We start from the raw sequence: 23,654 nt of genomic DNA on the forward strand, positions 1-23,654 counted from the left end.
TCAATTGATCTTTATCGCTGACAAAGTGTTAATCAAAGCGCCGTAGGCGCTGAAGGCCTCGGGCTAGATTAAGTGTGCTTGGGAAGAAGTTTAGTTCTTAAGAAAACGATAGTTCGACCACGGACTCTAGATTACACGGATAAGAAACGGGACCGTTACGCCAAATATCTTGTTGCGTCTAAGTCACGTGACCGTGTCGTATCTATCGATCTTTTATCGAAGCGCCGAGGTTATACATTTGATGTACCCACTCACGTATTTTGTTAAATTATAGTTTCATTTCTAGGCCGAGTTTGACAAACTATATATCATTAGAAAGCTTACGTAACATAGTTTTCAGATATATAAATATATATTAAGTTTTTTTGTTTTTTTTTTATTCAATATCATACATATAATGTAAACATGTATATGATCACACAACACAGTGATTGTATAAAGCAATACAGTTCAGACATGGTATACATATACAAGATACGCTCATATATATATATTATTTTATTTTTTTAGAGAGAAAAGAAAAGAACAACAGAGGAATAGTTGTGAAAAATGATGAGTTGTAAAAAGTCGGAAGAAAGCATACTGTATTTGTGTGTTTTGTTGTATCTTCACAATGATCTTGTCAGATTGAAAAAAAAAATATATATAGACATAAACAAAACTATTTTTGAAAGATAAACTAACATCAGAGTGAAAATGTATATAAGTGGACAAAACATTATGAGAATTTAATCCGATTCCATTTTTGTTCAAAGATTTGTAATGTGTCATTACTGAGGGCTATTTCTTTCTCAATCTGGATTTTTAGTTTAAGACTATGGACAAAACAATTAAAATTTGGTACTTGTTTTTTGTACTTCATGTTTAAGATAAAATATTTCATCAATATAACCATAAAATTCACAATATTATTACCGTCTATTGATTTCAATGAGTTAATTCCGAAACTTACATTTAAGAAAGATAGTTTAACGTTTAGTTGCTGTTGTTCAAGAAAAGATGTTAATTGATTCCAAATAGGCTGGATGTGTTTGCACTCCCAAAAAAGATGTTCTATAGTTTCAATGTTTTCACTGCAGAAGTCACACAGATTTGAGTTAGATAATTTGCATTTATAGAGATATTTATTTGTAGCTATAATTCTATGGATGTATTTATATTGAAAATTTCTCAGTGTGCTTTCAATAGTTGCTTTATATGGCATGGTAAATATGTGTTTCCAATTAAGTTCATTTTCTCCAAAAAGGACTTGCCATTTATTTTGGATTTTGGAGTTTTCCGTAGGGTTTTTAATTTGGAGTTTGTAAAATATTTTATTTGTTTAGTTTTTTCTTCCAAGTATGTTTTCTACAAGTATTGTTTGAGTACATGGTGTATTATTTGTATTGATTTCAGATTTAATATGTATGGGTATGCTTTTGATTAGTGTGTAGTACTTCAGAAAATTATTTGAAGGTATTCCGTATATGTAGCATATATTATCAAAAGAGTAGAAATCCTTAATTCTGTAGTCATATAATTGGTCGACATATTTAATGCTTCGTTCAAACCAATCTTTATAGAAAAACGTCTTATTGTTTGAAGTTATGTCTTTATTGTTCCATAAAATTGTTTTACTGCTGGTTTGGGTTTCTAAGTTATGAGTGACATCACTCCACGCTGATAGAACATCAGACAGAAATATGTTTTCGTTTGCAATTTCATGTAAGATAGTATTGCTGATGTTACATTCAAAGAGTAAGGAGTCACCATATTTTTTTAGGATTTTCTGGTAGAATAATTTCCATTTACTCGTATTGGTATTATCTAGGTATCTTTTAACCCAGCTACATTTGATTGCATTCAAGAATGAGTCAATGTTCGTTAATTGGATACCTCCATTTTCTACAGATTGAATTAACTGAGTTCTTTTTATTTTATCAGGCTTACCGTCCCATATGAAATTAAATATTGCTGATTTTATATCGTTAATAACATCATTTGGTGGATTTGGGAGAACTGTTGATACATATATTAATTTAGGAAGTGCAAACGTTTTTAATACTGTGTTTTTTCCGATTAGTGTAAGTTTACGATGATGCCATGATTTTAAGCAGTTTTTAAAATTCTGTAATTTAAGTAGTATGTTTTTAAGAACTGTATCCTTTTCATTATTTGTGAAAGTAATTCCTAACGTTGTGGCTTCATCGGATGTCCAATTAAATTTCATTTCTTTTTTATATAGAACATTACTTTGTTTTAATTTACCTACTCGTAGCACGGTACATTTACTTTTGTTTAGTTTAAGACCCGATGTCATTCCGTAAAGGGTTAGCGACTCTATTAGGTTATGGAAAGAATCGTAATTGTCGTTTAAAAAGTAGGTGGCGTCGTCAGCAAATAGGGATTGTTTGATTTCTTCGTCAGGCTCTAGTGATATGCCTTTTATGTGTTTATTTGATTGGATGTGATGTGATAGATACTCGATGCAAATAATAAATAGCGATGATGAGAGTGGACATCCTTGTCGAACCCCTCTTTCGATGTTAAAACTGTTTGAAAAGAAGCCATTGTTAATGATTATACTATTAATATCGGTATAGAATAGTTTGACCCATTTAATGAGACTTTCACCAAAGTTCATATTTTCTAAGCAGGAGAACATAAATGAATGATCAAGCGAATCGAATGCCTTTTCAAAGTCTGCAAAGAATATTAGACCAGGACTATTTGAATTGTTGAAATAGTTTATGCATTCTTGGATAAGACGAACGTTTTCACCAATGTAGCGTCCTTTTATGAAACCAGATTGAGATTTTGAAATAATTGATGGTAATATTTTTTTTATTCTGTTTGCTATACTTTTAGTTGCAATTTTATAATCATTGTTAAGTAAACTTATCGGGCGCCAGTTTGATAAGGATTCTAAGTTTTTTCCAGGTTTTGGAATAAGTGATATAATACCTTGTTTTTGTAGCGTAGTTAAGTTTTCGTTGTTAAATGAATAGTTAAGTGAATTAATTAGATGTGTTTTTATATCATTCCAGAATATTTTATAAAATTCGATTGTGATGCCATCTGATCCTGGGCTTTTGTTGTTTTGCATTTCTTTTAGGGCTAATCCACATTCATACTCATTAAGTAATCCGTCGCACAGTTGTTTTTCCTCCTGGTTTAAAGCGTGATGTGTATTTTTAAAGAGGGTGTTATTTTCAACATGTTTTCGTTTATAGAGGGTTTCGAAAAATAAACGTTGTTCTTCTAGTATTTGAGTTCTGTTTGTTATATCTTTGCCATTGACTACTAATTTGTGTACAGTTTTTTGTTCACTTCTACGTTTTTCAATGTTTGCGAAATATTTTGTGTTTTTTTCATTGTGTTCAACATGATGAGCACGCGCTCTAAGTATTATTCCATTGAGATGTGTATGATAGATTCCATCTAATATTTGTTTTTTTAATGTTATTTCATTTTCAATGTCGGTGGTATCATTTGTGTTTGTTTGATGCAATTGTTTTTCAAGTGTTTCAATGGTTTTGATGGTTTCAGTTTCAAGTTTGTGTGTTTCTTTTTGTGTAAATGATTTGTATCTAATTGTTGCGATACGTATATTTCCTTTAATTACTTCCCATAAGGTGTTTGGGTTTGCATCTTTATTATTTTGAACTGTATTTAATATTTCCTGTTTTATTTGTATTTGATATTGTGTATCTAATAAGACGCTGTTGTTAATTTTAAAGTATCCTGGGCCTCTTTCAGGTTGTATATTGTGCAGTTTAAGTTCAACTAGAGAGTGGTCAGTCATAAATCCTGGTTTTATGTTACATGTGTCAATAATGTTGCAAAGAGATTCAGATATTAAAAAATAGTCTAATCTACAAAATATTGTTGGTTTTGTGTTTGAGTGCCAGGTGAATTTGCTTTCGTTTGGATATATTGTACGCCAGATGTCTATCATATTGTAGTTTTCAATTATGTTATTTAAACTATTACTATTTTTAGGATGAGTATAACGGTTTCCATGTTTTTTGTCTAATAATGGGTTAAGAACAGTATTAAAATCACCACCGATTATAATGTTTTTCTCTTGGTTATTAATTATGAAGGATTGTAATGTTTCGTAGAATGTGGAATCATCTATGTTAGGGCCGTAAACATTGATTAATGTTAATTCTGTTTCGTGTATTTTGATATCTATACTTGCTTGTCTGCCAATTATTATTTCGTTAAAGTTATTGACTGTGATCCCTATATTATTTTTTATCAGAAAGGCAATGCCTTGTTTATTAGTATTAAGTTTTTCTTCTGATTTCGGCAGCCCGGCGAGTTATAACTTTAACTTTTGCAAAGATCATACCGTTTTGGAGTTTTAGAATCTAGATTTACGGTTGACATGTTCGTACTTTATACCGATTTGTAGCGTTTATATTTGGAGTTCAGTTTTAAAAATAACATCTTGCTTATGAGAATAGAATTCTGTATATGATAGAGACAAAAAAATGGTTAGAAAATGAAAGCAAGTAAGGAATGAATGCGGAAGAAAGTAGCGCGCAGTCCTAACGAACCGAACTGATGCTAAGGTCTTGGCGATTATGCTTTTGTTTAGATACCGGCCATTTAATTTCCTTTGCCATGATTATTATATTTTTTATGAAATATATTGAAATATTTTGTTCTAGAGACATATCAATAAAGCTAAGTATTAATGAAGCTTAATAAATTAACGATTTTAGCTATTGATTATAACACAGAAAGGGTGTTAATTTTATGCTGAAACAGCGTACCGGTATATAGCGGACCCTCTTGATATTTTTCGGCTTTGCATACTTCAAATATAATGGGTGTCAAAACATTCATCGTTTGTTGTTTATTATCAAAAAGGTAATTATGTTAAATTATATGAAAGGTTATTAACCATAAATTATCAATTAATTAAAATTATTTAAAGATTCTTGAAAATCACAGTCAAATGAGAATGCTGTTTTTAATCATGTTGTTCCGTACACTACCATGGCATACACTCTTTATAGGACTACGGAATGACGGAGTTTTTTACCGGTACCCGCTAAATACGTTAAAGGTTAAGTATTAGATTTTTAAATGTTTAAAATGTACATGTATAGGTATTAAGCACTTATTATTATTATGATTAAGCTGGCTGACATCTATACAGTATTTAGTTTATGGCAATCTGTATGGGCAGATGACTATAAATGTTTTCAATACGCTACATATCTTATAAACGCAAAATTGAGTATTTGGCGTTACATTACTCCAAGAAATGACCACTAATTCCACGAGAAGACATGGAGGTATCACAATAAGTGTAAACTGACCAGACATTGCCACCTGTGGTTAGGGACCAATATACAAGTATAGGTCCCTGCTGTGGCGTATGACACCATAGTGTTATTAAGTATTGGTCGGCACAGTATCTGATCATAACGAGATAATTGGTTTGTGCTGAACACATGGGCAATAAAACCACAGATCTATCAATAAACAAGATTATTGAGATATCTTTTATTGAACACCGCGATAAAAATGCTCAAACCACGGATAAGAAACATGGCAACAATCTCAGAATCATCACTGCTATATGTGTAATCACCTAACAATTCGTCTAAAAATAATTTATCTATTTGAGTTGAAGACGATGTACTGTTGTATAAGTCTGAATAAACTATCTGCCTGTCTAAATCTAAGCCGTCATCGTCCCGGTGAAAAAATCTGATTTTGAATAGTTGGACATGATGCCCTGATGACAAAATACGAAATGACCCGCGCAACACCGACCGCGATTTTCAAGAATCTTTAATAAATTGATAATTTAAGGTAAATAACATTTTAAATAATTATACATAATTACCTCGTTGATAATAAACAGCAAACGATGAATGTTTTTGACACCCATTTTATTTCAAGTATGCATGCAAAGCCGAATAATATCGAGAGGGTCCGCTATATACGCTGTTTCATCATAAATTTAACACCCTTTCTGTGTTATAAACAAGAGCTGAAATCGTTAATTTATTAAGATTCATTTATAATAAGCTTTATTGATATGTTTCGTGAGCAAAATACTACAATATATTCCATAAAAATATAATAATATGGCAAAGGAAATTCAATGGCCGGTTTCTAAACAAAAGCATAATCGCCAAAACCGTAGCATCAGTTCAGTGCGTTAGAAACGCGCGCTACTTTTTTCCGCCTTCATTCCTAAATTACTTTCGTTTTTAAACAATTGTTTTTTCTATCGTATACAGAATTCTATTCTCCTAAGCAAGATGTAATTTTTAAAACTGAACTCCAAATATAAACGCTACAAATTGGTATTAAGTACGAACATGTCAACCGTAAATCTAGATTCTAAAACTCAAAAACGGTATGATATTTGCAAAAGTTAAAGTTATAACTCGCCGGACTGTCGAATTCAGAGGAAAAACTTAATATATATTTATATATCTGTTTACTACGTAACGTAAGCTTTCTAATGATATATAATTTGTCAAAATCGGCCGAGAAATGAAACTATAATTTAACAAAAGACGTGAGTGGGTACATCAAAATGTATAACCTCGGCGCTTCGCTGTACGCTAATTGTAAAAGATCGATAGCCACAACACGTTAAAACGCGCGGTGGTAAAACATAAAATGTGTGTTTCTTGTGTTTAACTCGCTATAAATCCACTAATAACAACGGGAATACACTAAAAGTTATATTTTTTTAAAGAGGAATTAATAAGCAACAAGATAACGTATAAACCAATAAAATCGGATGAATAGTTTTTGCATAAGATTGAATTTACTACAGTAAAAAAAGGGTCAAATACTCGATTCATCTCCTATCAATATTCACTCCGTGGTTCGACTATGTATATAGTTATCAATATCTTTATACATAGTCAAACCATCTTTTTTTAAGAAGACGTTTTGTCGGAAGTTTTTTATTGATTTAGTATGTGTATGCATTATTATAAACAGGTTTATAAAAATCAAGGCTGCAGCTGCATTTTTCAAAAAGTCACAATGGAAAGTCGATCAATAAGTCATGGCCATCCTACATAGGCGATGAAGATATGTGGCTGGGAACGAGATTATGACCCATCTGCGGCGACACGAATTTCCCAAATCTACCCAAATCTACGTAAGTCTTTGTAAAATAATTATCTTGCATCATGTTTGTGTGATTGGCACTATTGTTTTGTTTTATGCTTCATCTTTACTCGAGACAATGTGTAATTTCCTAATAATGGGTAGATTTTGCATCATTCTGAAAGAAGCGTTTACTACTTATTGAGGCAGAAAGAAAGTGAAACAATTACATATCAATCCATTAGAAAAAAAAACGATGTAAAGGTTCTTATTTATCTTCTTTTTTGTTTTGTTTCTCTTTTGTGTCGTTGATGTAATGAAGGCCAATAAATATATAATGTAGTGAAAGTTGGCTCCCATTAAACGAGCATGGTCGTTTGATGGTTAAAAAATGCGGATGCATAACTATGGCTTTAACGGATGCGTAGTTGTTGTGATGCTTTGTATCTATAGAGTATATAGAGATCATTTAATTGTGCAAACCCAATTATACTATACGAATCTTGGCCTTATTGCACTGCTTTTAGATTGATATTCGTTATATGCGTTAAATACAACTGTCGCAAAAATAGTGTATTCAATGTACTGAAGCTGACAGTTTATATTTATTTCAGTTTCGGTAATGTCATTGTATTTGTCGAATCTGACACGTAACGCAAATTGCTAGTGTCTTATTATCTCGGCGTAGGTATTGTACGTTATGTTTTGTAAACATTTATCAAATTACGTTGAATAGCACACGTAGGATGCAAAAAGGTGTCAGCTTGTTATTTGCTGTTCGGTTTGATTTACCGATTTTTTTTGGCAAATGCCCAAAAACTAGCATAAATGTAATTACCCAACTATTGAAATAAACTTATTAACTCATATATTGTATAAAATTGCATCAAGTTTTCTCATTCATTCAAAAGGAAATATTACATGTGGTGCAATCATTTGCTCTTAAAATGTTAAGTTTATAATTATAACAATGTTCATTATTGTTTAAAATATTTTATTTATATACATCCGATTGTTTAAGTTTTCTAAAACCTTGTTTAAAATATCATTCAAAGTTATTGTCTTTTCAAACGAGGCTCTGTTTTCTGGCAAAAAAAAACAATTTTTTTTTCTATTGAATAGCTTGCATGGACACTCCTTGCGTGCGCAGCGTTCCGATATTTGAACAAACAAAAAGTCATTTTGAAATAGCATATATCGACCCATTGGTGCAAAAAGGTACCATATGACATTTTGGTCAAAAATGACATTTTAGTATATTTCATTAGGATTTTGTATAATCTACATTCTGTAAAAATATCTAAGCTGTATCTTGTAAGGTTCCAAAGATGTAGGATTATGTAAAAAGGTACCAAGTGAAAATTGCAACATTTGTTTGTGCAAAAAGGTACCATATGACACATGGTACCTTGTTGCACCAAGGGTGTGTGGAAAATTTAAATAAATATCAGTGCAAAAAGGTACCATATGACACATGGTACCTTGTTGCACCAAGGGTGTGTGGAAAATTTAAATAAATATCAGTGCAAAAAGGAACCATATGACACATGGTACCTTTTTGCAGACATGAAATGAATGTGTCCACATTGTTTTTATTATATCAATATGTTTAGTTGGTACCTTTTAGCACAACTATGAATACACTATCCAGACCCAGGTAACAATCAATTGGTTTATGTTGTACCTTTTGCCTCAGCAATGAATACACTTTCCAGACAGTGATAACACTATCAAACTATCCTGTTACCCTAAGTTGTCTTGTAATTAGCAGATGATAATTATGAGGGTGAAGTGTTTGCACCTTCATTTGGTGATTATTAAAGTGAAGAGAGCAGACAAATACTGAGATTCTATACATATGACTTTGTACACGTTATTCATAGAAGGAGATGGAAAATAATAAATCTGTAAGTATATTTTTATTGCCAAATTAAATTTATATACCAGATAGTAATGGAAACAAAGAAAACATAATACTCAATATAATACTTGCATCCTTTTTGAAAGAGTTGATTTCTGTCCTATATGGTAGTAATTTATTTCTGGGAGCAGTCACAAGAAGAACATACTTTAAATGTACTAACGTTTCAAAAGGTAGCTTGTAATTTCACAGTTTTTACAGAAATAAGTTTTCATTTTATTTAAACAGTATAATCAATAGATTCACTTTATGTTGGTATTTGCTTAACAGATAGAAGACGAGGTTTGGTCCGATGAAGAAGTTTATCATACATTTACACAAGAGGAACTTTTTGGACCTGTGATAGCAACGCAAACAAAAGACAATGATTACGACACTACAGATTCGGAAGATATTCCATTAGCTGATCTTGGTAGAAAAAAGAAGCAACCAGTTAAAAGGAAACTTATCCAAAGTTATAGTGAATCAGATCATGATGATAGTGCTGATGATGAAAATTATGATCCTAACAAAGATGCGATCAATTCAACTGATTCAGAATTCAATGTTAAGAAGCTGAAGACAAAAGAAAAGAGACGTGTGCTAATGAACAAGCAAAGAGAAACTGCATGGAAAAAGAAAACCAAGAAATTGAAAATTCGAAAGAAAAATAATAAAAGGAGAATAAGTCAAAGTGTACTTGCCAAGAAATTGAGAGATAAAATAATATTGTTGCAAAACAGACGAAAGGTAGCCAGTGTAGCGGTTAATAGAGCACAGAAAATCAGCCAACATAATTGTACAATCGAGGCTATGATCAGAAAAGCCCATACAGGACGACTTGACACACTTATTGCTTGTAATGAGCTGCGCAGGGTCAGTATTAATGGAGATGGAAACTGTTTTTTCACGTCATTGAAAACAAGTGGAAAAATTGCTGAAAGTGCGTCTGAAATCAGATCAAATGTCTGTGACTTCATGACAACAAACGCAGACAAATATATATCTTTCTGTACTAGAAAGGATATGTTCAGTAAGGTGGAATTTCTCAATGAACTTTAATTGTTGAAAACAAGAGGACAATGGAATTTAGACATAGCAGACATTGTTCCTTTGGCCACAGCAAACTTTAACGGAAGTGTTGTTAGAATATATTCAAGTTCAATATCAACACCAGTGATTGACATAAAACCTGAACAAACAACAGAGAAAGTAATCAATCTAGCTTATATAGCAGTTCGAGGACAGGAGCACTATGATACCATTGATATAATTTCAAATGACAGTGATGCTAAACGTGACACAGATCCTACATGGGAGGTTGCAAGGGAATCTCTTCCTTCCACACCAAATGATGAATCAGACCATGGAAATATGCCTGTCGAAACAACCCCACACAAACGTGCTTCATACAGAAGTCCTCCTAAGAAGCATTCAAGTCGAAAGAAAACACGGAACCCAGAAAAGTGGAAGCGGAATGTTAGAAAATTATTGAAAAGTGAAGGGAAGGAATATGTTTCTGCAACTGGGAGAGTTGTTGCCCCGAAAAAGGTCCACTCTCATAGTTGCCTCAAATGTCGTTTCAAGTGTAGCGAGAAATTCACTGAAGAGTAGCGGGAAGACATATTTTAATTGTACTATTCTTTGGGAAGTTATGAGCGCCAAAGACAGTATATCTGTGACATGGTACAAAAAAGCGCAACAAAAAGGAAAGTTACAGGCAAGAGATCTATAGCGCAGAAGTATTTCATGATACATAATGACCGGAAAGAACGCGTTTGTAGAAACTTCTTTATGAAAACATTGGACATCAACAGGAAAACAATTAATTACACACTTAAAAAGAAGAAACATGGGGCATTTGTTGCGACGGATATGAGAGGAAAAGATCCATCTGTAAACAAATAAGATACATGTACAGTTGAAATTGTAAAAAAAACACATTGAATCATTTCCAAAAATGGAATCTCACTACACACGAAAACAATACCTAGCACATGACTTAAACATTAAACAAATGTGGAAATTATATGTCAAAGATTGTGAAAAGAAAGGAATAACCAGTGTGAAACAATCAATGTATAGAAAGATTTTTTTGTGAAAATTACAATTTATCTTTTTTCAAACCTAAAAAGGACCAGTGCTCCTTCTATACTTTATATGACAGAAGAAAGGCAGCAGGCACAGTAAATGAAATACTACAAAAAGAATATGATGAACATCAAGTACAAAAGAAAAAAGCGCGTGAAGAAAAAAACAAAGGATACAGAAAGAGCTAAGACAGACAAGAGTGTGTATGTGGCAACATTCGATCTGCAGGCAGTTCTTACAACGCCGTGTTCTTTAGTGAGTGAACTCTACTATTCAAGGAAACTATGCTGCTTTAACCTCACTATATATTCCTTAGGAGACAAGCAAGCTGTCTGTCATGTATGGGATGAAACCCAATGTAAACGGGGAGCATATGAAATCGCCACATGCTTATTAAAGAACACATAATCTGTCTGCCATAGAGGCAATGTCAATGAAATAATATATTTTTCTGATACATGTGGAGGTCAAAATCGGAATCAGTATGTAACTGTGTCACTGTTGTATACCATATCGCAAGTACCCAAACCTGAAAGCCATTAGCCACATTTCTACTTTCCGGCCATTCCCAAATGGAATGCGATTCAGTCCATTCAACCATTGAACGTGCCAAAAAAGTAACGCCAGTGTATGTTCCATCCCAATGGTGTACTTGAATTTCTCTGGCAAGAAAATCACAGCCATATGTAACTATACCAATGAAATACAATCATGTAATGGACTTCAAAGACTTTGTAAAGAAACATTGTACAAACCTAAAAACATCAGTCACTGGACAAAGAATAAACTGGCTTAAGGTAAAGTGGATACAAGTGCGAAGGGACAATCAAAGATCAGTATTTGTGAACTACAGCTTTGACGACAACCAATTTCAGGAAATTCAAGTACAGAAAACAACAAGAAAACAGAAAGGTGTTCATAACACTTGGCCAAATCGTGAGTCAGATTTAAAGCGTTGTTACGACACAAAACTGCCAATATCGATTCAAAAGAAAAATGACCTTGTTAATTTATGCTCAAAAGAAACCATTCCTGAGGAGTTAAATTCTTATTACGAGTCCTTACCGACGAGCAGTAAGGAAAAGGATTTTGTTCCTATGGAGTCAGATGAGGAAGATACTGATATCGAGTGAAGAATGTTGACATTGTGGATATTATGGGTGCTGTACATTTATGTCAAAAACTGAAATTTGCAAGATTAACTTTAAAAAATACTATTGTTTTTTAATCTCAACAATACTTTAATTGTTTAACTTTACAGATGTGTCACATCTTTATAGATGTTTATACTTAACTGTTGTTAATAAAGTGTAATCATCATATTCACTTTCCAGTTTTGTGTGGTGCAAAAAGGTACCATATGTCATATGGTACCTTATTGTGCCATTTTAGAATACAATCTACATAAATAGTTCATGCAAAAAGGAGCCAAGTGTGCATATGGTACCTTTTTGCATTTTGTTAAACTTAATATTGAATTATGCAAAAAGGAACCATATGACATAATTGATCAATTATCGCTTATTGATAAATGTAACATGTTCAATTTTTGCAGGGATGAAGGTTGTATTTATATCTAACCATATGCACAATTGCAGTCCTGAGTTGTATGTAGTAAATTAGATATTCACTTTCAAATCTTTAAACGCGTTTTTCTCAAAACTATCAAAATGTCACTTGGTACCTTTTTGCACCAATGGGGCGATATGTTTATAATTTTGCGCTGTTAAATAATGCACCACATTCAACAGTTTGGCGTCCTAACGAAATGTAAATATATAAAAAGATCCAGGGTTTTGTATGCTGGAATTAATTCAGAATTAATTAACTGCCATAAAATTGTATGGGGTGTATTGATGAAATTTGGTAACGTCCTCGTAAACAGTTTACCTGATACGTTTTCCCGGTATTGCATGCTTCTGCATGTGTGCTCTGTTTATTAGCCATACCTTGTAAAGGCCTGTAAATCAAGTATTACGGTACGTGCACAAACACATAGCATGTCTCGAAAACCGAAACTATGTCTACATGCCATTGAATGATAAATTAGATTTTACCTTTCGATAAACACCCATTACGATCAATCCTTATAACCTGCGGCCTATCCCGGATCTCTTTGCTTTCTACAAATTATAGTACACGATATATATATATATATATATATATATATATATATATATATATATATATATATATATATATATATATATATATATATATATATATATATATATATATATATATATATATATATATATATATATATATTATTTTGGGGGAATTAAAACTTCGGGGATTTATTTAATAGCTGTATTTACACACGGATACATGCTGGTCGATGCTAATAGACTAAACCATTTGCGATTGCATTCATGTGTATATGTCTAATATGATATGTGTTTGTGCCATACTTAAAAATTGACCGATTGCTGAACATAATGCTGTGTTTTTATTGTAAATAAAGGCGGACTTGTTGCATCCTTTGACTTACTTACGAATTGCAAATACAACTGGAAGAACAATTTGCCGTTGAAATATTATGAAATATTTGTGCGGTAAATACAACATATGTATTAAGATGTATAAGATTGCTCGCTCTCCTTAATCTGGCTTATAGTGTTGTCCCTACTTGAAACGTATTTTGGAAATGTTTTCAGGAACAAGGTTTTATTTTCTTCTAGTAATATAATTATTGATGTTCGTGATTAACAATTAAAAATTAAACTACATACACATCTTTAATTATATCATACGAAACGATTTTTATGCTTTCCGAACATGTACTTTGAATTATTAGCCGTTGCGTTACAATGCAATATTTAGGCGATGTTTTCACACTGTTTATGTTACTGCGGGCAATAAATTAAAGGGAACGTGCTCATTCTGAACACTACCATCTGAATAATGTACCTGGATGTGTACTTCTTAGCTATCTCTTCGAGTAAAAAGTATGTAGTGTTAAATCGTAGCGCTAAACACGGCGAAGTTTTTCTGTTTACCACGCTTTATCGATATAAGATATATGTTTTAGAGTTAAAACTTTAAATGCAATTCACAATGCATAGCCATGCAATGCTTGCGAATTATAAACTTTCATGTTTGGCAGTAGGCTGCTCCTTATTGGCAAGTGTCCAAATCTTACATGCCTCGCAACAGGTAAACAAAACCTATTCAGATACAGGTTACTCCCATAGTCGTTAATACTTTAGAATTGTAATAAAATCACATGCTATAAATGGACAATAACTCGCTGGCGTATTATTAATGACATGCCTTTTAATTTAGATAAGTACTTCTAGCCTTTGTTCACACTATCAGCAATGAGCTGGCGCATACAAAGGAAACATTATACTCAAGGATAAAATATTACTTGGCTTTAAAATTAAGCGTTAACAAAATCCAAACTTTGTTTATAAGAAGGACATTTGTAAACGCAATTCAACCGCACCTATAATGCAAAATATATCTGTTTAAACAGCTTGCATTAGTTGACAATACATTAATAACACATTATGAGAGAGCAAAACGTCCTATTCTACCTCTTAAGGTACACAAACATGTTTTTTAAATAAATATCAAAGTCTTCTGTGTTTAACGGTAATGTTAAAACAGGAGTATTACTGAGATGGTGCATACATACATGTAGATTGTATGTGTGGGTTTAAGTAGTGTATTGCTTGTTTTTCACGAGGAAACAAAAATAATTTGTTTTTCTCAGTGGCGCAGCTATGAGTAAAAAAGCTTATTTCCTATGAGCGCGAATGAACAAAGTCAACAATCTATGGAAACCAACATTAAAAAATACCTATTTAATGCTTTTCAGCCGTGTATTTATATTAAAAAAAAATTAAATTTGACACTTTTGCGAGAATGATAGTGTCATTACGTCAAAATAATTTCGTCATTTTACAGTGTACCAGTTGACAATATCGATAATGTTCGCCGTCATTGTTGGTATTTGAAACAATTAATTGATGATATTTCTCATGAAACCACCTGAGATAATTACAATATAAGTTATTAATTTGTATGAGTTTACATAAAATGACAATTCGAAAATAACACGCTCTGTGTTTGATAAAAAAAAAACAATTGTACCGTACAATGGTGTTTAAAGTAAATTTGTGCGATAGTTTTAACCGCCCAAATCAAGTAATGTGAACTGTACATATGGAATTTTACCTGACAATTAACTCTGCACTCTGGGGGTTGGGATATTGAAGATAATGCTTGAATTAAAGTACCGGACTTGAGCTTGTGTTCGCTGTTTTGCTTTACACAGGCGATTGGTTATTAGTTAAAGTACACAAGTCAAATGTTAGTATACATAACGACTTCTACAAGCTATAGCTTCCTGATTTATTAAAGGATTAAAACTATTTTGAAACACAGGCAAACACTTTAAATGTTAGATGCTTAATACTTAAACCACGTATCTGCCATTAATGTGAATTTCCTAATATGGCAACACAATTTCAATGTAAAAAGGTGATCGACCGAATAGTGTTCCCATATAATAATGCAAACAATCAAATAAATTAGGCAGAGATATTCAGTGATATTAGATTATGCGTTAGGGTTACATACATAAAACGCAGATAGCTATAATACAGTTTAAGATCCTACTTAAAGCTCAAATGATGAAGACAAAACTATATGTAAACACAGGGCGTTTATGGTCTGTAATTCCCACTATTTTATAAAAATAAATATATATCAATATGTGTCACACCGTAACCTGGCATGGACGTGTGCGTTACCTAATCATGCTCAGCTGGCTGACTCTAATGTATGGACTGAAAACACACATGAATATTTAAAAATGATATGCATATATATCTTTCATGACTTTACATCCCTCAGTTAAAGTATACATGCATATGCGTTAAACACATATGTTTTATCATATACACTCTTTCTTCATATTTTCTATTCTTAAACACGTTATTAACAAACTGAAATTATGACCCATATATTTTACTTTTTATGCACCTTTTATGCACATGTTATGCTACCATTGTTCTCAAAACAATTTATACAAACTACTCAAACTTTATTCGATAAAGGCTTAAAGGCTATGGGGTCGCTTTTTGCAATCACCAAAGACATGCATGTTCCTGTTAAAATAATGTTTAATTTGTTCGATTCTTATGTTACTTCAATACTGTGCTATGCGTGTGAGGTTTGGGGGTTTGTAAATGCTGATGATATTGAAAGAGTTCATAGAAGATTTTTTAAACGAATACTTGGTGTCAAAATGAGTACCCCTAATTCAGCTGTGTACGGGGAACTAGGGCGATACCCATTATATATAAATCGCTATGTACGAATTATAAAATATTTTATAAAATTGTATACTGTTAAACAAACTAATTGTATATAATATAGTACACTATGTTAAATGAGAAATGGTGCTGTAAATATAATACGATGTAACAATTGGATTACCAAAGTACGGGACTTGCTTTAAAACACTGGTTTTGTAGATGTTTGGATGTATCCAGAATCAGTAAATGCAAGTGTATTTATTCCGATATTTAAAAAAAGACTTATTGATATTTACATAGGTTTGTGGCTAAATGATTTAAATGTTAAAAGTTCATTAACTCTATACAAAAAAATTGAAACATCAATTTGAACTATCTGATTACCTTAACATAATCCAAAACTTAAATTTAAGAAAATACATAAAAAATTAAGACTTTCGTCCCACATGTTAAAAATTGAATCTGGGAGACATATAAATAGTCCTAAAAACGAACGCAAATGTATTTTATGTAATTCAGGTGATATTGAAGACGAATACCATCTTGTAATTGTATGTCCCCTTTATACCGATATAAGAAAAATGTATATTGACAAATTCTATTATAATCGACCTAGTATGCATAAATTTATTCTTTTGTTAACAAACACTAAAACTTAAGTCCTAAATAAACTCGCAATATATTGTAAAAATGCTTTTAAAATGAGAACTGATAAATTGAATGCAAACGTTGAGTGATATGATGGCCTAAGTGCATTTTTAACACCTTTTTATGTACTATTTTGGTCACTTTCGCATTACTATGCAGGAGCTTATTGCTTATATAATGTCAGTTATGTATATGTAACGATGAACTGGAAATGTCCAAGTTATATGAATAAACTTTCTGTTCTGTTCTGTTCTGTTTTCAAAACCGAAGAAGAGCATTAAACAAAATTCTATCGATTTAAAAAAAATTATAATCTGCAATGCACTTCCGAAAAAAACGCTCATGCAAATTTCTTTGTAAGTATTAAAATACAATTTAAAAGCAAGTGTGACACTTGCTTGTAAACGGCTATCAAATATTGATGTTTAGTCTATGTTGTGGATGTGATGTCTGTATGATGCATACGATTGTTAAATCTTTAAAAAAAATCCATCAATGTATTATGACTATAAAATATATATGTATTTATCTATCGTATGTGTGTGTTTTAATTTGCCTTAAATAATTTTTTTTTTATAGTAGACAGTTTTAATTTGTAATTAAGTGTTTAATTGTCTGCGTGGATTCGAGCTAATTTTCAAAACTGGACACACGGCCTATGTGTCATCACCTTTGGATCGATATGCCAAACACGCACGAGGCTTATCTATCTCTGCCTGCAAGTAAATTTGGTTCGTTATAGCATTTGACAGAGTAATTATTTGTCCTGGGCTAAGTGTAAGATTAACCTACCCCTCTTAAAGTTTACAAACATCAATCATTTGCATTAACCGTTTCAAGGCGTTGATCCCAGTTTTTATCAAACAATATACTCGTACATTACATATAATCAGATCCGAGCAAAACGCGCGATACAAAATGCATATTGTTTCCATATAAATTGCACTTTTATGTACAACACATGTTGTCCTTCATTTTGATTGTTAAAATTACCTATGATTTCAGCCAATTTCACACGAAGGGGAGATACTAATTCGTTTAACCTGTTCTGCCATTCTGTTAGCTTTAATAACAGCCGTCTTTGGCAACACTATTAGCCAAACAACCACAGCCCATTCAATAAAATACCATAATTTTATAAGGATGCGTACTATTAGTACGTCTGTTTGTTGTATTTTTTGCCTCATCAGATTTATTCAAAACCCACTTGTTCTACATTGAAACCATTCCGGTGACATGTCATATATAGAAGTAGGGGGCGCTGAGGGAAATAAATCTGCAAGCATATGTGTAACATACTTATTCGGCTCAGCCAGAGGAAAAAGCGATGCAGGAACAGACATCTTAATGCTGCAATTGTACATCATTGATGTTTTAGCAAAAACGACAGTATATGTCGAAACAATGTACTCGTTAACAAACGTTGCCAAATGAATAGGAAACTAAATATTCAGTGAAAAAATCGTATGCGTTTCAAACTGGACACTTCGGGATAAATAAATATAAGTTCATTTCACTGTATGAATTTGAACTATAACCACTCGTGTACGATCTAGGTAGTTAAATGCGAAATTACTGTATCCGTTAAACCTTTATAATAAACAAGAGTTCCGCGGTCGGAGATGACCGCATTGAAGCCGGATTTTTGATTTAAATGACAGGAAAGTACCTTTCGTGTTTTTGTCAATGCAATACTTAAATTACTGAAATATTGTTCAAAGGTCAAAATGAAATGTAAGTACTTTTCAAGGCATGAGCAAACCTTGTGTTATGTTTTGAATGCATGCATATACATGAACAACAATAACATTTAAGGTCACAAATATGAACTTGAATTGACAATTAGGAAAGTTTGATCTCAATTTTTTTATTAGCAAATTAGTAACATATTGTTTGAAGTTTCCATCAATTTCATTATCAAATGTAAGAAAATAAACTTAGATGAAATAATACTATTTATTGTTTTGCTTTCACATACCTACACAGAAATCCAGACAGCCTTATGATCACTCCAAAAGGTTTCTATCACACCAGTTCTAGCAGATAGATTGGACACATAAATATGAAAGTTATACCATGAAATAAGAATTTTAACATTTTTACATTCAAGGTCACGGTGACCTTGACCTTAAAATGACCAGTGGTCATCTACTAGTTCTGGCCAACCTTCATATCAAGTTTGAAGACTCTAGGTCTAAGCATACCAAAGTATTAACAACTTTAACATATTTACATCCAAGGTCACAGTGACCTCGACCTTCAAATGAATGACCTTGAAATGACCAGTGGTCATCTAAGTGTGCTTGCAAACCTTTACGTCAAGTTTGAGATTCTAGGTCCAAGCATACCAAAGTTACAACAATTTTAACATTTTAACATTTAAGTTCACAGTGACCTTGACCTTCAAATGAATGACATTGAAATGAATGACCTTGAAATGACCAGTGGTCATCTAAGTGTGCTTGCAAACCTTTACGTCAAGTTTGAGATTCTAGGTCCAAGCATACCAAAGTTATAACAATTTTAACATTTTAACATTGAAGGTCACAGTGACCTTGACCTTCAAATGAATGACATTGAAATGAGCAGTGGTGATCTTCTAGTACTGGCCAACCTTTATGTCAAGTTTGAAGACTCTAGGTACAAGCATACCAAAGTTATAACATGGAATAAGAACTTTAACATTTTTACCTACCAAAGTTATAAGAACTTTAACATTTTTACATTCAAGGTCACAGTGACCTTGACCTTAGAATGAATGACCTTGAAATGACCAGTGGTCATCTAAGTGTGCTTGCAAACCTTCATGTCAAGTTTGAAGACTCTATGTCCAAGCATACCAAAGTTATAACAATTTTAACATTTTAACATTTAAGGTCACAGTGACCTTGACCTTCAAATGAATGACATTGAAATGACCAGTGGTCATCTTCTAGTACTGGCCAATCTTTATTTCAAGTTTGAAGACTCTAGGTACAAGCATACCAAAGTTATAACATGAAATAAGAACTTTAACATTTTTACATTCAAGGTCACAGTGACCTTGACCTTCAAATGAATGACCTTGAAATGTCCAGTGGTTACTTACTAGTTCTGGCCAACCTTCATGTCAAGTTTCAAGACTCTAGGTCCAAGCATACCAAAGTTATAACAACTTTAACATTTTTACATTCAAGGTCACAGTGACCTTGACCTTCAAATGAATGACCTTGAAATGTACAGTGGTTACTTACTAGTTCTGGCCAACCTTCATGTCAAGTTTCAAGACTCTAGGTCCAAGCATACCAAAGTTATAACAACTTTAACATTTTTATATTGAAGGTCACAGTGACCTTCACCTTCAAATGAATGACCTTGAAATGACCAGTGGTCATCTGTTAATCCTGGCCAACCTTCATGTCAAGTTTGAAGACTCTAGGTCCAAGCATGACAAAGTTATACCATGAAATAAGAACTTTAACATTTTTACATTCAAGGTCACAGTGACCTTGACCTTCAAATGAATGACCTTGAAATGACCAGTGGTTACTAACTAGTTATGGCCAACCTTCATGTCAAGTTTCAAGACTCTAGGTCCAAGCATACCAAAGTTATAACAACTTTAACATTTTTTATATTGAAGGTCACAGTGACCTTGACATTCAAATGAATGACCTTGAAATGACCAGTGGTCATCTGTTAATCCTGGCCAACCTTCATGTCAAGTTTGAAGACTCTAGGTCCAAGCATACCAAAGTTATACCATGAAATAAGAACTTTAACATTTTCGAGCACGCCGCCACCCCGCCCGCCCGCCCGCCCGCCCCCCCGCCCGCCCGACAACATCAATCTATAAGCCGAGATTTTTTCGAAAAAAATCCGGCTAAATATATATATATATATTTATATATATATATATATAAATGAGAGAACAAATCAAACATGAATACAGCATGCATCACTATAATGTAAAATGCACATGAGATCTTATTCATAATTTTCATATACATAATTAGTATTTATCGATTAAGGGCAGGTAATTTTCTGAACACTAAATTGAATGTTAATTTAGGATATAACTGATGTAGTCCTAAATTAATGTCAAACCATTACGATTTGACAGGATGAGATTTCGTGTTTTTGTTTATTTAATGGGCTGTTAAATTCGTGGATTTCCTTTGTTCAAAAAACTAATTGCATACACATAACTGTACTATGTGAGCCAGACTTTACTGTCAAAAAGTGTGCTTCACTGTGGGAAGTGAGTCCCAAAATCGTCATGTCTATCAAATGAACGACGCGTGCTACGCAAAACATGGAATGTCACCATTGGAGAAGAGGTCATTCTCCCAAGTGTCATGTTAAAAGTGCATGTCCATTAAATGAACGACGCCTGCTTCGCAAAACATGGCATGTCACCATGGGAGAAGAGGTCATACTCCCAAGTGTCATGTTAAAAGTGGATGTCCATTAAATGAACGACGCCTGCTACGCAAAACATGGCATGTCACCATGGGAGAAGAGGTCATACTCCCAAGTGTCATGTTAAAAGTGCATGTCCATTAAATGAACGACGCCTGCTACGCAAAACATGGCATGTCACCATGGGAGAAGAGGTCATACTCCTAAGTGTCATGTTAAAAGTAGACGCCCATTACACAGATTAAAACAAGAGTTCTGCGGTCGGAGATGACCGCATTGAAGCCGGATTTTTGATTTAAATGACAGGAAAGTACCTTTCGTGTTTTTGTCAATGCAATACTTAAATTACTGAAATATTGTTCAAAGGTCAAAATGAAATGTAAGTACTTTTCAAGGCATGAGCAAACCTTGTGTTATGTTTTGAATGCATGCATATACATGAACAACAATAACATTTAAGGTCACAAATATGAACCTTTACGTCAAGTTTGAGATTCTAGGTCCAAGCATACCAAAGTTACAACAATTTTAACATTTTAACATTTAAGTTCACAGTGACCTTGACCTTCAAATGAATGACATTGAAATGAATGACCTTGAAATGACCAGTGGTCATCTAAGTGTGCTTGCAAACCTTTACGTCAAGTTTGAGATTCTAGGTCCAAGCATACCAAAGTTATAACAATTTTAACATTTTAACATTGAAGGTCACAGTTTGAAGACTCTAGGTACAAGCATACCAAAGTTATAACATGGAATAAGAACTTTAACATTTTTACCTACCAAAGTTATAAGAACTTTAACATTTTTACATTCAAGGTCACAGTGACCTTGACCTTAGAATGAATGACCTTGAAATGACCAGTGGTCATCTAAGTGTGCTTGCAAACCTTCATGTCAAGTTTGAAGACTCTATGTCCAAGCATACCAAAGTTATAACAATTTTAACATTTTAACATTTAAGGTCACAGTGACCTTGACCTTCAAATGAATGACATTGAAATGACCAGTGGTCATCTTCTAGTACTGGCCAATCTTTATTTCAAGTTTGAAGACTCTAGGTACAAGCATACCAAAGTTATAACATGAAATAAGAACTTTAACATTTTTACATTCAAGGTCACAGTGACCTTGACCTTCAAATGAATGACCTTGAAATGTCCAGTGGTTACTTACTAGTTCTGGCCAACCTTCATGTCAAGTTTCAAGACTCTAGGTCCAAGCATACCAAAGTTATAACAACTTTAACATTTTTACATTCAAGGTCACAGTGACCTTGACCTTCAAATGAATGACCTTGAAATGTCCAGTGGTTACTTACTAGTTCTGGCCAACCTTCATGTCAAGTTTCAAGACTCTAGGTCCAAGCATACCAAAGTTATAACAACTTTAACATTTTTATATTGAAGGTCACAGTGACCTTCACCTTCAAATGAATGACCTTGAAATGACCAGTGGTCATCTGTTAATCCTGGCCAACCTTCATGTCAAGTTTGAAGACTCTAGGTCCAAGCATACCAAAGTTATACCATGAAATAAGAACTTTAACATTTTTACATTCAAGGTCACAGTGACCTTGACCTTCAAATGAATGACCTTGAAATGACCAGTGGTTACTAACTAGTTATGGCCAACCTTCATGTCAAGTTTCAAGACTCTAGGTCCAAGCATACCAAAGTTATAAGAACTTTAACATTTTTTATATTGAAGGTCACAGTGACCTTGACCTTCAAATGAATGACCTTGAAATGACCAGTGGTCATCTGTTAATCCTGGCCAACCTTCATGTCAAGTTTGAAGACTCTAGGTCCAAGCATACCAAAGTTATACCATGAAATAAGAACTTTAACATTTTCGAGCACGCCGCCACCCCGCCCGCCCGCCCCCCCCGCCCGCCCGACAACATCAATCTATAAGCCGAGATTTTTTCGAAAAAAATCCGGCTAAAAATCAAATAAAACATTACGAAGCCATTGACAACACAATGTTTATACAGATCTGGTTTCACCTTGGCAGGGTTAGACGACAACGGTCACGTGCTGTCACCAGATGGTCCAAAAGGTCATACATTGTATATTCTTTATATATTATTAAATACAACACGCTGATTTACAAAACTGTAAAGAGCCATTTAAAATTGCAGTACCGCCAATCCGATACAAAACGTCTTAAAGTGGCTTTTCATTTTTTGACTAATAGACAATCCCAAAAATCGATACCTACCGGATTACCCGCCCCTGAATACTCTCGCGCGCCTCCAAAACGGTACT

The 23,654-nt window shown here is 33.1% G+C and overlaps 1 long non-coding RNA gene across 1 annotated transcript; it reads right to left on the reverse strand.

Annotated features, from left to right (window-relative positions):
* Nucleotides 1-18,583: 18,583 nt before the first annotated feature.
* On the reverse strand, nucleotides 18,584-22,510 carry LOC127865255 (uncharacterized). The gene is made up of 3 exons (XR_008042539.1): nucleotides 21,980-22,510; nucleotides 19,332-20,637; nucleotides 18,584-18,652 (listed from the first exon to the last, which is right to left on the reverse strand). It is a non-coding gene; the product is annotated as an uncharacterized LOC127865255 (long non-coding RNA).
* Nucleotides 22,511-23,654: the final 1,144 nt, after the last annotated feature.

The sequence above is a fragment of the Dreissena polymorpha genome, chromosome 1 (assembly GCF_020536995.1).
Source record: "Dreissena polymorpha isolate Duluth1 chromosome 1, UMN_Dpol_1.0, whole genome shotgun sequence".
In the NCBI taxonomy this organism is placed as follows: domain Eukaryota; kingdom Metazoa; phylum Mollusca; class Bivalvia; order Myida; family Dreissenidae; genus Dreissena; species Dreissena polymorpha.